At 53.3% G+C, this 4792-nt stretch overlaps 1 pseudogene; it reads left to right on the top strand.

Annotated features, from left to right (window-relative positions):
* Positions 1-204: 204 nt before the first annotated feature.
* Positions 205-2997, top strand: LOC132526519 (elongation factor 1-alpha-like; annotated as a pseudogene).
* Positions 2998-4792: the final 1795 nt, after the last annotated feature.

The raw sequence follows: 4792 nt of genomic DNA, 5'->3' as shown, positions 1-4792 counted from the left end.
GGGCGTGAGCCTGGCAAGTCTTTTACTTTTCAGTTGATGCTACCATGTCCCAGGCTCCGGGCTAGGCTGTGAAGTGGGGGTGGGGGGGATGCTGGGCAGGAGCAGAGGGGAGGGGAGGGGAGGAGAGAGGCAGGCCTGGAACGCTGTGGCCTCACCCGCCCCGTGCTCCCCTCTAGCAGTGACTGAAGGAAGGAACCCACCGCCATGGGCAAAGAGACGACCCGTATCAATATCGTTGTCATCGGCCACGTGGACTCTGGCAAGTCCACCACCGCCGGGCATCTCATCTACGAGTGTGGGGGGATCGACAAGAGGACCATCGAGAAGTCTGAGAAGGAGGCAGCCGAGGTAAGGCACCCACGTGCGGTGTTGATGTCTAGCAGTGGGGGCGGGGAGGATTGGAGGATGGATGTCCCACTTCTGGGTGGGTCTGGTGGCAGAGCGCGGACAGTAGGGTGCGCTGTAGGGTGCCATTGAATTCCCTGGGATAGGTCAGTCTGCTGGCCATCGATGTCCTCTACTCACTCCCCACCCCTCCCCAGATGGGTAAGGGCTCCTTCAAGTACGCCCGGGTGTTGGACAAACTGAAGGCAGAGAGAAAGCGTGGCACCACCATCCGCATCTCCCTGTGGAAGTTTGAAACCAGCAAGTACTACATCACCATCATCGATGCCCCATGAACATGATCACAGGCACCTCCCAGGTAAAGCAGCCCTTGTTCCCAGGGCCTTCCCTTTCGGATGGGGGCGGGGCAGGCGCAGAGGAAGGGAGGAAACTCAGGCTTTATTTCCGGGACTCTGGGAAGGAGGGTATCATAAGCCTCAGAAGGTTTTCCTCATCCATGCCAATCATCAATTCTGAAAGAACCAGAGGAGGACAGACTCTGTGAGGCTCAGATACGGGCCCCCTTTCAGGCTGGGGCAGGGACCAGGTTTTCTGATGGCCAGACAAGTAGATCACTTGGGGAGGAAGGAACTACAAGCTCATTTATGGGACTAGGTGAGAGTTTGACTGGGAGGTGGGACCTCTGTGCATAATAGTAACCAAGGGACCCACGAACTTATCAACTTCTGGGGAGCATCCCATCCCCGAGCTTTCCCAAGGGGCCTGGGACTGTCCGGAACTCTAGCAGGCTTCCCTGCCCGGCCGGCGCCCCCTCCCCTAACTAAGCCCTTGACCCCGTAGTGTCTGTGTCCTGCAGGCCGACTATGCAGTGCTTATCGTAGCCGGCGGCGTGGGCGAGTTCGAGGCGGGCATCTCCAAGAACGGGCAGACCCGCGAGCGCACGCTTCTGGCCTTCACCTTGGGCGTGAAGCAGCTGATCGTGGCCATCAACAAGATGGACTCGACCGAGCCCGCCTACAGCGCAGGGCGCTTCCCGGAGATCACGGAGGAAGCGAGCGCCTACATCAGAAGATTGGCTACAACCCTGTGTCCGTGGCCTTCGTGCCCATCTCGGGCTGGCACAGCGACAACATGCTAGAGCCCAGCAGCAACGTGAGTGCGGACCGGGTCTGCGGGCAGGCGGAGTGGGTCCTGGTCCTGGTCCTGGCCCTGGGGTGGGTGTGCTGAGAGCAATGCCCCAGGCTCACCTCCACTGCATTCTGCATCCTCCCGCAGATGCCCTGGTTCAAGGGCTGGAAGGTTGAGCGAAGCACCACTGGGGTGACTCTGCTGGAAGTTCTGGACTCCATCCTCCCGCCCACTAGCCTTGTCAACAAGCCCCTGAGGCTGCTTCTGCAAGACATGTACAAGATTGGAGGCGAGGCGACAGGGCTTCTTAAGGAATGAAGGAGCTGAGAATGAGGTCTGGTGTCTGACTTGCCAGGGTTCAGATCCTGACTTGTAAGGTAGGATGATGTGCCAAAGCCCCCAGCGTTTCCAGTGTATCTGATAGATACGTAGCATAACTAAGCCAGTCCTGGGTCCTGGTGCTTCCTACTAGTCCTGTAGGTGGCCTTGGTCCTTGCGCCCCAGGACAAGGGACTCCCCCAGAAGCCAGTTCTCACTGGGTGGGTCTAGAATCTTTCTGACTGCCCTTCTTCCCATTGCACAGGCATCGACACTGTGCCCTTGGGCCGTGTGGAGACCGGCCTCCTGAAACCTGGCATGGTGGTCGCCTTTGCCCCTTGCAGCGTCAGCACTGAGGTCAAGTCTGTGGAGATGCACCACGAGGCCCTGCCCGAGTCCCTGCCTGGCGACCATGTGGGCTTCAACGTGAAGAACGTGTCTGTGAAGGACATCCGTTGTGGCAATGTGGCCGGAGACAGCAAGAACGACCCCCCCTGCCTCCCATGGAGGCCGGCAGCTTTGTGGCGCAGGTAAGCTGCCTGGGAGGCCACGGGCCTTGGTGCTTGGTGGTGGTGGAAATGCTTCTTAGAAATTAGCCCCAACTTCTACAGAAGGCACAGGTTGGCCGAGAGTTGGCCCCAGATCACAGGTGCCATCCGATCTCCTCTAATTCCATCCTCCTTCCCCACCAGGGTATAGTCTTGAATCACCCGGGACAGATCCATGCCAGTGCTGGACTGCCACATGGCCCACGTCTCCTGCAAGCTTGCTGAACTGAGGGAAAAGATTGACCGGCGCTCAGGCAAGAAGCTGGAGGACAACCCCAAGGCCCTGACGCAGCCATAATGCAGATGGTCCCCAGCGAGGCCATGTGTGTGGAGACCTTCTCTGAGTACCCACCTCTAGGTGAGCCAGGGACTGGTGGCTGCTGAGTCCTGGGAAGGGAAGCACCTCTGACGGAGGCCAAGGAGGCTTTCCTTCTATGCCTCTTTCTAGAAATTTCACTCTTTCTTCTTCCTTCCTTCCTCCTCCAGGCTGTTTTGCTGTGCATGACATGAGGCAAACATTGGCCACTGGCGTCATCAAGGCCATGGAGAAGACAGCATCTGTGGCCAGGTCACTAAGTCAGCAGTGAAGCCAGCAAGAAATGAAGCGTGTCCTTCTTCTCCCTGCAATTCAGTTTCCTCAGCAACCTCCACTATGTAGATTAGATACTTCTGTGTATTGACTGAATAAAATTAATAATAAAATTTAGACTAGCTGTCACGGTTTCTTCCAAGGAAGAAAGCATGAGGTCAATGAGGAACCTCTGGGTAGATGATCAACTAACTTAAGGCTCATAAGCTTCAAAGCAGTTTTATGCTCTGGTTGGTGAACACCCCATTCAGGTCTTAACAGCCTTCTCCTGCCCAGGGCTCTATCCTATCTTCTCCTGTTTCCCATAAGGAAGAATTGTTTGGGGATGTGGTAAAGTATAGTCACGATGGCATAGGGTGGGATCTCAGTGCCAATAGGTTAGTCCAACACTACCATGTCCTCGATTCCTGATGCTAAGTGCTGTAGCATTCAGACTCCTGAAAGAGTCAATGCGAATTTCTCTTAGGCAGAAGGGAGGTACTATATATGGATGTTGGGCTCAACCTGCTGCCCACCATGTTCACTTAGGTTAGGTTACGATGCCTCGAGGGTGAGGAATGAATGGAGCTCTGTAACCTTTTGTTCCCTAATTTCTGTTTTCCATTTTTCAGATGCAGCAGAGTATCGCCTCATGGCACTTAATAAGCTAAATTACATGCTCATTCATCATATACTGGGAATCAGGCCCCCGAGGTCTGCCTGTGGTGTATCCATCCATCCATCAAATATTGGCAGAATTTGTCCAGATGTTAGTGTGACCCCTTAGACTTACTTAGTGTGTAGAGACAAGTAAATATCAGGGGGTGATAAATGCATAAAGCAAGGGAGCGGTGAGAACGGTAGAGGTGGAAAGTGGACCATGAAAGATGCAAGGCAGTGAAGATTTCCAGTCACCCAAGCAAGATGGCAACTTGGACCGGGAGGATAGTCATGATGGAGATAAGCACTGAGAAGTGCTGACTATATTTAGAAACTGACAAATATCTAAAAATTGGATGTGAGATATAAGGAAAGGGGGTTAAAGGTGACATTTACGTTCTTGGCGTGAGGAATTAGAAGGATGGAGCTTCTATGATGAGAGGTGGGGGTGGATCGCTAACTAAAAGAGACGCTGTTCTGGAGAGGGGAGAGGTCCAGGCTGAGATAATCAGGGGCGTAATTAAAACATGGAAGTTTGATCCCTTGCCCAGAAGCATCTGCTAGGAGGTGCTAGGACATGCACATACACCCAGCCTTCCTGGAAGTAAGTTAATCAGCTGCATGATAATTGCAATCAGTTCTCTATTGGAAAAGTCATTCATCTTCAAACATTGAGAATGCTATTAAAAAGTATGAAGGCCTAAGAGGGCTGTTGGAGTCCTTTCTGTAGCCATGTTGGGAATGGGCAGGAAGTGATATTCCCAATCACTTTGGGACTTCGATGTCCAAGATTTAGACCAAGTGCGCAGTGATCTATTTTTTTTTCACTGATCAATAACATTACCTGTTCCTGCCTGTCAAGTTGGCTTCCTTGCATGTGCAAATCCCCAGGGAAACCCCACACCCAGCACAAACCTAGAAATAATAGTGGGATGACACATCAGAGCTGTCACTGTGCCAGGTATCAAAAAGCCCACCTGTCTCCAGTGCCTTGAAGCCTGTCAAATTCCAGCTGCTGTCAGCATGACTCTGCCTAATGGAACCCGGACCAGCTTTGAAGCACCTCAAGCCTGTCAATGTCAAAGGCTACCCAGACCCAGGCCAGTGCAGGAGCTGTGGCTGGGATAGAGCGCAAATTGCTCACCTGTTGGATTCCTCATGCCTCCTGCGGTCTGTGGAAAATGGCTCGTCCTTTTGGTCCTCAGAACACTTTATTTAAAATTCT

Source organism: Lagenorhynchus albirostris, chromosome 9 (genome assembly GCF_949774975.1).
Source record: "Lagenorhynchus albirostris chromosome 9, mLagAlb1.1, whole genome shotgun sequence".
NCBI lineage: Eukaryota > Metazoa > Chordata > Mammalia > Artiodactyla > Delphinidae > Lagenorhynchus > Lagenorhynchus albirostris.
The sequence above is the reverse complement of the archived record's forward strand: the minus strand, read 5'-3'. Positions and strand labels throughout refer to the sequence as shown.